General features: G+C 43.0%; 1 long non-coding RNA gene across 1 annotated transcript; it reads right to left on the reverse strand.

Annotated features, from left to right (window-relative positions):
- Positions 1 to 2603: 2603 nt before the first annotated feature.
- Positions 2604 to 12401, reverse strand: LOC138988947 (uncharacterized). The gene is made up of 4 exons (XR_011465217.1): positions 11979 to 12401; positions 9025 to 9119; positions 7338 to 7370; positions 2604 to 3650 (listed from the first exon to the last, which is right to left on the reverse strand). It is a non-coding gene; the product is annotated as an uncharacterized lncRNA (long non-coding RNA).
- Between the last annotated feature and the right edge of the window lie 97 nt (positions 12402 to 12498).

Consider the following 12498-nt stretch of genomic DNA (forward strand, 5'->3'; position numbering starts at 1 on the left):
CATATAAGTTAAATAAGCAGGGTGACAATATACAGCCTTGACGTACTCCTTTTCCTATTTGGAACCAGTCTGTTGTTCCATGTCCAGTTCTAACTGTTGCTTCCTGATCTGCATTCAGATTTCTCAAGAGGCAGGTCAGGTGGGCTGGTATTCCCATCTCTTGAAGAATTTTCCACAGTTTATTGTGATCCACACAGTCAAAGGCTTTGACATGGTCAATAAAGCAGAAATAGATGTTTTTCTGGAACTTTCTTGCTTTTTCAATGATCCATCAGATGTTGGCAATTTCATCTCTGGTTCCTTTGCCTTTTCTAAAACCAGCTTGAACATCTGGAAGTTTATGGTTCACATATTGCTGAAGCCTGGCTTGGAGAATTTTGAGCATTACTCTACTAGCGTGTGAGATGAGTGCAATTATGCGGTAGTTTGGGCATTCTTTGGCATTGCCCTTCTTTGGGATTGGAATGACAACTGACTTTTCCAGTCCAGTGGCCACTGCTGAGTTTTCCAAATTTGCTGGCATATTGAGCGGAGCACTTTCACAGCATCTTCTTTTAGGATTTGAAATAGCTCAACTGGAATTCTATCACCTCCACTAGCTTTGTTCGTACTGATGCTTCCTAAGGCCCACTTGACTTCACATTCCAGGATGTCTGGCTTTAGGTGAGTGATCACACCGTGATTATCGGGGTCATGAAGATCTTTTTTGGACAGTTCTTCTGTGTATTCTTGCCACCGCTTCTTAATATCTTCTGCTTCTGTTAAGTCCATACCATTTCTGTCCTTTATTGAGCCCATCTTTGTATGAAATGTTCCTTGGTATCTCTAATTTTCTTGAAGAGATCTCTAGTCTTTCCCCTCTATTTCTTTGCATTGATCCTAAGGAAGGCTTTCTTATCTCTCCTTGCTATTCTTTGAATTCTGCATTCCAATGGGTATATCTTTCCTTTTGTCCTTTGCTTTCCTTCTCTTCTTTTCACAGCTATTTGTAAGGCCTCCTCAGACAGCCATTTTGCTTTTTGCATTTCTTTTCCAAGGGAATGGTCTTCATCCCTGCCTCCTGTACAATGTCACGAACTTCCGTCCATAGTTCATCAGGCACTCTTGTCTATCAGATCTAGTCCCTTAAATCTATTTCTCACTTCCGCTGTATAATCATAAGGGATTTGATTTAGGTCATACCTGAATGGTCTACTGGTTTTCTGCATTTTCTTCAATTTAAGTCTGAATTTGGCAATAAGGAGTTCTTGATCTGAGCCACAGTCAGCTCCCAGTCTTGTTTTTGCTGACTGTATAGAGCTTCTCCAGCTTTGGCTGCAAAGAATATAATCAATCTGATTTCGATATTGACCATCTGATGATGTCCATGTGTAGAGTCTTTTATTGTGTTGGAAGAAGGTGTTTGCTATGACCAGTGGGTTCTCTTGGCAAAACTCTATTAGCCTTTACCCTGCTTCATTCTGTACTCCAAGGCCAAATTTACCTGTTAGCCCAGGTGTTTCTTGACTTCCTACTTTCGCATTCCAGTCCCCTATGATGAAAAGGACATCTTTTATGGGTGTTAGTTCTAGAAGGTCTTGTAGGTCTTCATAGAACCGTTCAACTTCAGCTTCTTCAGCGTTACTAGTTGGTGCATAGACTTGGATTACCATGATATTGAATGGTTTGCCTTGGAAATGAGCAGAGATCATTTTGTTGTTTTAGAGACTGCAACCAAGTACTGCATTTCGGACTCTTTTGTTGACCAAGATGGCTACTCCATTTCTTCTAAGGGATTCCTGCCCACAGTAGTAGATATAATGGTCATCTAAGTTAAATTCATCCATTCCAGTCCATCTTAGTTCGCTGATTCCTAGAATGTTGACGTTGACTCTTGCCATGTCCTGTTTGACCACTTCCAGTTTGCCTGATTCATGGACCTAACATTCCAGGTTACTATGTAATATTGCTGTTTACAGCATTGGGCCTTGCTTCTATCACCAGTCACATCCACAGCTGGGTGTTTTTTTGCTTTGGCTCCATCCCTTCATTCTTTCTGGAGTTATTTCTCCACTGATCTCCAGTAGCATATTGGGTACCTACCAACCTGGGGAGTTCATCTTTAAGCATCCTATATTTTTTCCTTTTCATAGGGGTTCATGGGGTTCTCAAGGCAAGAATACTGAAGTGGTTTGCCATTCGCATCTCCAGTGGACCACATTCTGTCAGACCTCTCCACCATGACCCATTCGTCTTGGGTGGCCCCACACAGAATGGCTTAGTTTCATTGAATTAGACAAGCTGTGGGCCACGTGATCAGATTGGCTACTTTTCTGTGATTGTGGTTTCCATCTGTTTGCCCTCTGATGCCCTCTCTCAGTGCCTGCCGTCTTACTTGGGTTTCTCTTACCTTGGACTTGGGGTATCTCTTCACAGCTGCTCCAGCAAAGCGCAGCCACTGCTCCTGACCTTGGATGTGGGGTAGCTCCTCTTGGCCACTGCCCCGACCTTGGACATGGGATAGGTCCTCTCAGCTGCCACCCCTGACTTTGGACTTGGGGTAGCTCCTCTAGGCCGTCACCCCTGACCTTGGACGTGCAGTAGCTCCTCTCGGCCGCCGCCCCTGACCTTGGACGTGGGGTAGCTCCTCTCAGCCGCCATCCCTAACCTTGGACGTGGGGTAGCTCCTATTGGCTGCTTCTGCGCTGCGCAGCCGCTCCTAAACTTAAAGTGAGGTCTTTCTCATGAGGATTGGTGATCCTTTTTATAAATGGAAACCTGAAGTCACCTAGGCATGCCACAAGTCAAATACACTGACTTGTGAGGTAAGCAAGGCTTCAGCTTGAGCCGAGAACTCTGCTACACCCAGGTTGTAATTTCTGCAGAGATACCTTCCTCTTGCTCACCCTTTCAGCTGTTTCTCCCCATTTGTCTTACACGTAATCCTTGAAAACAAGTATGAGTTTACAATTGCATAGTCACAACAGACAGAAAACTAGAACCATCTGGGGAGCTTTTTCAAAAGATACACACCTAGAGCTTGACCTTAAGAAATTTCCATTTCTTGGGTGGGGTCTGGGCACATGATCTTGAAAAAGTCTCCAGACAATTCTGATATAACCTCTCTGAAAGAGAAGTGTTTCTCTGAAACCATATTTAGGCTTTTTTCCTGAAGAATCTATACAAATGATCCCTGACTTGCAATGGTTCAACTTAGGACTTTGACTTTACAATGGTGCGAAAGGGATACACCTTCAGAAGAAACTGTACCTTGAATTGTGAATTTTGACCTTTTCTTAGGCTAGCAATGGCATTCTCTCTTGATGCTGGGGAGCCACAGTTCCTAGTAAGCCACACAATCACAAGGGGGAAACAACAGATACACTTCCAACCATTCTGTGCCCACACAACTGTACTGTTTTTCACTGTCAATACATAAGTCAATAAACTGCATGAGACACAACACTACATTATAAACAGGCTTTGCGTGACATGACTCAGCCCAATAGTAGGCTAATGTAAGTGTTCTGAGCACGCTTGAGGTAGGCTAGGCTATGCTATGATGTTCCGTGGGCTAGTGCACTAAATGCATTTTTGACTTACAATATTTTCAACTTACGATTTCAACTTAGGTTCATTGGGACACAACTCCATCACAAGTCAAGGAAGACCTATATACATAAGAAAGGGTGGGGGCAGATTTAGAAATTGAAAATATAAATATCAACTTAGGAAACTAAAAAAAAAATTCAGTAGTCATTTAATGCTGCTCACTGATGTCTAATTCTCTCTTTCCTAAACCCAGAGAACCACACTTTTCCCTGCTTGTCTGAAGTTGGACCTGGCTAAGTTACTGGCTTCCGTCCATGAAACATAAACAGCAGTGCACGTGTCCCTTTCAAGCAGAAGCTTCAAGAGACAGTGCACAAGCCACGGCACCCCCTTTCCCTTCCCTTGTGATGGTGGAAGCACATGTCAAGGTGGAGCTTCCATCAGCTGAGATCCCTGGCTGACTGTGATGAAAAGCCTCTGTCATCCCAGGAGTAAGAAATAAAGACTTTAGTGAAAAATCATGGAAATATGAAAGCTGTTCATTGCTGCTGTTGTTCAGTTCCTCAGTCATGTCTGACTCTGAGACCCCACAGACTGCAGCATGCCAGGCTTCCCTGTCCTTCCCTGTCCACCTCTCAGAATTTGCTCAAAACTGAGTCAGTGATGCTACCCAACCATCTCATCCTCTGTCATCACCTTGTCCCGCCTTCAATCTTTCCCAGCATCAGGGTCCTTTCCAATGCTCGTTAATGCAACATAATCTACTCTGTCCTAACTTATAAACTGGCACATCTTCTTTCAGAGTCTAAGCAATTTAAAGAGAATCGGTTCTGTCTTCAACAATGACTAAAAACTTACAGAGATGGTGCTGATTAGAGGGAAATGGGGGAGCTTTAGCGTCAGAGTGACCTAAGTTTAAATCTGTGGTGTTGCTTGCTTATTGTAATAATAAAAATTAGTATATAAAGTCTATATAATATACAATTACTTTCAGCAACCACTAACACATGCGAAGCTGCTTACTACGTGCCAGGCATTGTGCTGAGCACTTTACGTGGGTCATCTCGCTTACTCTTCCATTTTGAAGATGAGGAAAATGAAGTTTAGGGTGTTAAATAACTTGCCCAAGGTCAGAGAGCTATGAGATGGTGGAACGAGGACTCTAACCCAGGCAGGGGGGCCACAGCGCCCGTGGTCTTCACGACTCCTCTACGCTGTCTCCCAGAGCGACTCCAACCAGATTAGTTTCCATCTCAGCTTCCTCAACTTAGGATGAGGTTGAAAACTACCAGGCAAGGTGTTTATGAGGATTAAAGGAGATACTATCATTCCTGGCATACAGTAAGCATTTAAGACATGGTAGAGTCGGACATGACTGAGTGACTTCACTTTCAGTCTTCACTTTCATGCATTGGAAAAGGACATGGCAACCCACTCCAGTGTTCTTGCCTGGAGAATCCCAGGGACAGGGGAGCCTGGTGGGCTGCCGTCTATGGGGTCGCATAGAGTCGGACACGAATGAAGCGACTTAGCAGCAGCAGCTAGTATTTTTCAGTAGCTAAAATGTCACTCATTTGTGCCTATTCTATAAATGGAGATTAGTCAATATGCAATAAAAGGTAACGTTAGTGAACACTTGTCATGACCTATGGGAATGCTGTACTGTAAAAAGACAGGCAGCACAGGCACAATAATCAAATCCTACATTACTATGCTTGCGTTCCTTAATGGCTGATATGGAAATTATTGCTAACTTCCTTAAATAAAGGTTTTTTAAAATAAAGATACAGTGTACAAATAGCACCCATAAAATTTCCAATGATGTATCCAGTAACTTCAAACCATTATTATTATTATTTAATATTTATTTATTTTCTTTGGTTGTGCCAGGTTCCAGTTGCAGCACGTGGGATCCGGTTCCCTGAGCAGGGATTGGACCTAGGCCCCTTGCACTGGGAGCATGGAATCTTAGCCACTGGACCACCAGGGAAGTCCCAAGCCATTATGCTTTAAAGTCCAAGAAAAAAGGTTTCAAGAATGGTGAGAAGATATTTTATGCTCAGATCAGATCAGTTGCTCGGTCGTGTCCGACTCTTTGCGACCCCATGAATCGCAGCACGCCAGGCCTCCCTGTCCAACACCAACTCCCGGAGTTCACTGAGACACGTCCATCGAGTCAGGGATGCCATCCAGCCATCTCATCCTCTGTCGTCCCCTTCTCCTCCTGCCCCCAATCCCTCCCAGCATCAGAGTCTTTTCCAATGAGTCAACTAGCCACAAATGATAAGTTGGGATCATTCAATAACCTTATATTCACATATTAATTGTTGACTACATAAGAAAACACCATTATTAAATGTGAAACTATTTATTCTGGGCCCTTTCTTTAACTTCCTCATTTCTTTTGCTTCCTTATGTAACGTTGTAAGAGTATATACTTTCTACACAGACAATCATGTCTTCTGCAAAGACAATTTTATTTTCTCCCTTCCAAATCTGTATACTTTTCACTTCCTCTTTTTCATTAGTTAGGAGTTTCCTAGGCGGCTCAAGTGGTAAAGAATCTGCCTGCAACGTGGGAGACCTGCGTTTGACGCCTGGGTCAGGAAGATCCCCTGGAGAAGAGCATGGCAACCCACCCCAGTGTTCTTGCTTGGAGAATCCCACGGACACAGGAGCCCGACGGGCTATAGTCCATGGAGTCGCAGAGTCGGACACAACTGAGCGACGATCACTTTCACTTTCAGGACTTCAGTATGATGTTGAAAAGGAGTTGCCTTGCTCCTGATGTTAATGGGAAAGCTCCTACTGTCTCACTGTTAAGTATGACGGTCACTGTAACTTTTCTGTACATGTTCTTTATCAAGTTGAGAAAGCTTTCTCTATTCCTTTCTATTTATTCAGTTCTTATGATGAGTATTGGATTCTGTCAAATGCTTTTTCTGCATCTGTTGATAGGATCATGTGACTTTTCTTTGTCCTGTTGATGTGATAGATTATACTGACTGATTTTCAAATGCTGAACCATTTCATATGTAACTGCATATAATTCTTTTTATATGTTGTTGGATTACATTTGCTTACATTTTGTTGAGAACTTTTGTACCTATCTTCATGAGCAACATTGGTCTATAGTTTTCTTTTATATAATGTCTTTGTCTGATTTTGGTATCAGAGTAATGCTGGTCTCATAGAATGAGTTAGGAAGTATTCCTTCTGTTTCTATTTTATAGAAGAGATTGTAAAGAACTGGTATAATTTCTTTCTTAAATGTTTGGTAGAAATCACCAGTGACCACATCTGGGCCCAGTACTGTCTGTTTCAGAAGGTTATTACTTATTTACTTTAATAGATAAAGGCCTATTCAGATTGTCTGTTACATGATCTTTTGATAAGAGGGGTTCATTCCATCCCTCTTGTTAAGATCCTTCATAACTTACAGCTTCATAATTACCTTCTAAGTTTGGCATATGCTTTTTAGTCCATTGTCATTTCTTATCACTTTCAATTCCCACATATCTGATTACATACATTTCCCCCCAAATATCAAGCTCTGACATACCAACATGCATTTACAGAGGCATCCTCTGTATTCCAAAAGCATCCTTTTCTAACTTGTATTTGTCTTACTAAACTCACCTTTCTGCAGAAGCTGTTCTTGATGTCTCCAGGCAGTTTAGCTGTCCCATTCAACTTGTATAATACAGAAACAAAAACTATTCTTTAAAACTACCAAAAATGCCAAGCTTTTAAATAGTTATTGTTCCATGTAATTCAAGGTATACAATAAGCTATATGATACTGACCTGGTTGTAGATTGTGTCCTTTATAAACATTACCTAAAACAGACACATTTGACACATCAATGACTGCAAAACTGAACAATAAAGCATCATTTCAAGATAAAGATTAAGTACATACCAAGACTGAAGGCAAACATGAGTACTCATTTGGACGCATGCTTAGATGCGTCATTTGTCAAGGCTGTATTATGAAATGTTTGAGTCTTTCTGTTTCTCTTATTTATTCTGAACGATTAGGAGCTTAAACTCTGGAGTCATACAGACTTGAGGGAAACACTACTTATAATTTGTGAGATCTCGGCCAAGGGAGTAAACCCAGTCTTGGTTTCCTCGGGGGATAAAAAAATAAATAGTAATTGGTAGTGATAGTAAATGATGATACTAATATTACTAGAGTTACTAAAAATAGTGTCATTATATAGACCTCTCTTTCCTTCCACATACAATGGTGGAAAGAAATATTTTTTTTACCACGACTCCATAGTGCCTTGTGAATAATAACCTATTGAAAAGAGAACCCCTTCTCCAACATAATTCTCCGTTTTTCATTTTTATAACTTTGACAAAAGTAGTTGAATATAGCAGTCACTAGATGGAGCAACATTCCTAGCAGAGTAATCCTTCCTAACCAAGAACTTTCCATTTAGTATTTAATAAAAATAAATCCTGTTTAGAAAAAAATCACTCACAAGTAGGTTACCTGGTACATTTTGTTACGTGGTACACTTGAACATAAATGATTTCGAATACCTCAGAGATATGGATATGAGAAAACAAGAGAAATATTTGGATATACCACAGTCATATGTGCTATTAGAAGCTGAACTGGGTTCCCCCAAAAGTTGTATGTTGAAATCCTAACCCCCAGCACCTTAGAATGTGACTATATTTGCAGGTAGGGTCTTTAAAGAGGTAATTAAGTTAAAATGAGGTCATTAGGCTAGGCTCTAATCCAATATGACTGGTGTCCTTATAGGAAGAGGGGATTTGGACACAGAAGTATGCAGAGAAGACAACATGAAAACACAAGAAAAAGAAAATGATCTACAAATCAAGAATAGAGACCTGGAACAGACGCTTCCCTCAGGCTCCTGAGAAGAAACCAACTTTGCCGAACCTTGGTCTTAGACTTCTCACTTGCAGAAATGTAAGAAAAATAAAATTCTGATGTTTTAGCCATCCAGTCCATTGTACTTTACTATGTAAACCGCAGCAAACTAATACAGGCTTCCCCGATGGCACTAGTGGTAAAGAATCTACCTGCTAATGCAGGAGACGCAAGAGACTTGGGTTCAGTCCCTTGGTCGGGAAGATCCCCTGCAGGAGGAAATGGCAACCCACTCCAGTATTCTTGCCTGGAGAATTCCAGGGAGAGAGGAACCTGGCAGGGTGTAGTCAAGGGGGCTGCAAAGAGTAGGATCCGACTGAGTACACACACAGAGCAAACTAATACATGTGGAAAGGAATACCAGAAAGTGAGCGCCGTGCAGGCAAGCATTTTTGTCTTTTTTGTTCAGTGTTATATTCCAAGCACCTAGAACAATGCCTGGCACATAATAGGTGTTTGATAAATATCTGCTTTGTGAATAAAGCAGATTAATAAAATTCTTGCCGTAGATGACTCTACTAAATACCAATGATGTTTTCTATTTTCATAAGATCCGAGAACATGAACACCCAGTGCTCTTACCAAGTACTGTGGTGTAATTGGTCTGCTGCCATAGCCCATATACAATAAGTCCTCTGGTGAAACTCCTGTTATGATTTAGTTCCTGGAGTAATTTCCTGAAGAACAGAAGAGTCAAGAAGACAAAAATACTACTGTAATATAATAAATGTGAATTAGTCCACAAAGAGAAACAGATCAACCTTGTTAGACCCCTCCTGGGGAAAATTCCATAGATACAGCTTGCTGGTAATGCTGTTCTCACATAAGCATTTGGTTAGCTGATTTCACCACAGGCATTGTGTACAGTCTGGAATCATAATTTAAAGGAAAAGTAAATACGACTTTTCTCTGCTGTTCTTCAAGTGCTTTTTAGGTGGACACAGAAAAAACACTAATTAAATTGCCTTCTTACATATTCAGTTACAAAGTCACGGTGCATGTCTGTCTTAAACCCATATCCACATCTTAATGTCATCACTATTATCATCAATCGATACTTAATTTGGTACCCTAAAGATGCTAGGAAAATAACAGCAAAATAAAAGAAATATGGAATGAATACTTTGATTTTAAATTATATGCAAATATCCTTTAAATAGGGCTTCCCTGGTGGTTCAGATGGTAAAGAATCCCCCTGCAATTTGGGAGAGCTGGGTTTGATCCCTAGGTTGGGAAAATCCCCTGGAGGAGGGCACGGCAATCCACTCCAGTATTCTTGCCTGGAGAATCACCATGGACAGAGGTGCCTGGTGGGCAACAGTCCATGAGTTTGCAGAGTCAGAAAAGACTGAGCAACTAAGCATAGCACAGCATATCCTTTAAATAACAGCTGGAGGAAAAATTCACCAAAATGATAATAGTTCTGTTAGAGGCAATAATACTATAAATAATTCTTTCTCTTTTCAATTTGTAATTTTATATAATAAGTCTCAGTTTTTAGAGCATAAAGTTCTAAAAAAAACATTCTTCTAATCGTTACTGAAGTGAAAATCACTTAGTCGTGTCCAACTCTGTGACCCCCTGGACGGTAGCCTGCCAGGCTCCTCTGTCCATGTGGATTCTCCAGGCAAGAATACTGGAATGGGTTGCAAAGCCCTTCTCCAGGGGATCTTCCCAACCCAGGGATGGAATCCAGGTCTCCCGAATCGCAGGTGGATTCTTTACTGTCTGAACCACCAGGGAGCCCAAATCATTACTGAAATTCCTTCAAAGAGAGAGGATGATACAACAGTATTTATTTTTAAAGTATGTTCTAAATTTTATTCGTTAATTTTTGGCTGCTGCACGCAGGCTTTCTCTAGCTGCAGCAAGCGTGAGCTACTCTTCATTGAGGTGTTCGGGCTCTAGACCGAGACTTCAGTAGTTGGGGCTCACGGGTTCAGTTGCTCCACGCCCTGTGGAATCTTTCCAGATTAGGGATCAAACCCTCATCCCCTGCATTGGCAGGTGACCACCGGACCACCAGAAAGTCCTATTTATGTTTAATCAATAAATTTATATAGAATATGCATGAGAAAGCCAGAATACAATAGCTTCATGGGCAAATAAAATTGAGCATTTTAAACTCTTAAATCTGGAAATTCCCATCTACTTTGAAAGTAATTTAAAAATCAAGTCAAAACTTGTTCTCAGTTTGGGGCCTGGAATTAGCTCCCATACTGATGCAATCTGAAGCCAGGGCCAACACATGTTTATCGAAGTCTTCGTCCCAAAGGGAGAAGCCGCTTTTCTAATTCTCCAGAAGTGATGCTGCTGGGATTGCCTTGAGATTTGAATCAAGGCAGCAGGAGTAGTAGTACAAACATGAAATCCATTCCGAAATATTTCCCTTTCCAGCAAAAATGAAAGCTACTTTCCCACCATATACAATTTGTAATCAAGCCCTCCCTTATTAAAGGTTTTAATTAGCTGCTTGTGCATTCACTCCTTATTCCTGGGAACCATGGCATAAACAGGAAGTTCATGCCTCTGGGGCTCATTTGTTGCAGAATGGAAAATATGAAGCTGTGGACTTTCCCAAGGATGATTCAGAGGGAAAGGAGCCTTAAACTGCCATACTCCCCTCCTTCTTCTTCTTCTCCAGAAGACTTAAAAACCAAGCCACTTCACAAGCAGTACTCCACTCCCACGAATATAAACAGTTCTTTCCCGACGTGACTGGAGATAAACTTGAGAGTTCTGCCTTAGGCTTGTGCCATACTCTACTGCCTGCACCCTAAAGCAACCATGATCTGCCACTCAACACCCTTACAATTGTGTGTGCTCCACTGTCTACGCTGACAACCACAGGGCTCCAGAGCTAAAACTAGAACGCCTACCATATCAACCACCCAGACACCACACTGTTGGATATTCTAAGGCCAAGCCGATGGAACAGCCCTGCAGCTTGACTGTAACGGTCGTTATACAAAACTAGGCCTGAGGTAAAATGACACAGAAGGATGCATACTTGGCGTGCCACTGTCGATTTCCTAGCTTTGATACTACACCTAAGATTTAACTATGAGAGGAAACTAGACAGAGTGGACACATAAGCTCTCGCTACTGTCTTTGCAACTTGCGGAGAATCTGTATTTATTTCCAGATGAAATGTTTTTAAAGGGCATCTGCTCGTGCACCTCGCCATACTTTGAAGGCTTGCATCCGGACAAAGCATCCAGAATAAACAGCCTGGTTTTCCACCGTGAGGTTTCAGCCACCACCCAGCAGAAAGCTGGAGGTGGGGAATACTCTCGCTAGTGCTTTTCTCTCTGCCTGGGATTCCCTCACCGACCTCCCACCCCGCCTGTCCTCCTTCCCAAGGCTGGCTCCTTCTCATCTCTCAGGTCACACCTCAATGCCGCCTCCTTACAGAGGCTTTCCCTTGGCCCGGTATCTAGAGTGGCTACTCTCGGGGCTTTCTGAGTTCCCCGAACCCTTCACTGCGCGCGCCCGTGGCCACGCGTAACGATCTGCTTTGTTTACTTGCCGGTTACCTGTAACAACTCCCGGAGGGCGGGCCCCGTGTCTCCCCTGGCGTGCTCGGTCCCCAGCAAGGAGTACCCTGCCCGACTACGGCAGGGAGAGGACTTTATTTCAATAAAGGGCACCTCATTCGAATTCACTCCTTTGGGCTCGAGGCTGGTCGCACCGCTTTCTTCCCCTCACACCACGGGGGCTCCCTGTCTAGGGCTGGCTTTGGTGCCCTCACTCTGGGCACACGCGTGCCCCTCTGCTTCCTCCCTTCACCTGGACCCTACCCGCCCAAGGAAGGCACCATCTTCTTCCAACTCGTTTGCCCAGAAGGGAGCCGTTTCAGAGTCTTTCTCCATAGCCTTCCCTCAGGCCATCCTCTCAGCCCCTTCCCGTATCTTCTCAGCCCCTTCCCGTATCTCCTCAGCCGGCGCTCCCACCCCGGTGGCCTCCGCCCTTCAATTCGGGCGACGCCCCTCCTTCCGGTGCTGCCCCGGCCCGGACCCCCGCCTCAGGAGCGCCTCGCCCCTCAGGCCACGCCCC

Source organism: Bos mutus, chromosome 8 (genome assembly GCF_027580195.1).
Source record: "Bos mutus isolate GX-2022 chromosome 8, NWIPB_WYAK_1.1, whole genome shotgun sequence".
Lineage (NCBI taxonomy): Eukaryota > Metazoa > Chordata > Mammalia > Artiodactyla > Bovidae > Bos > Bos mutus.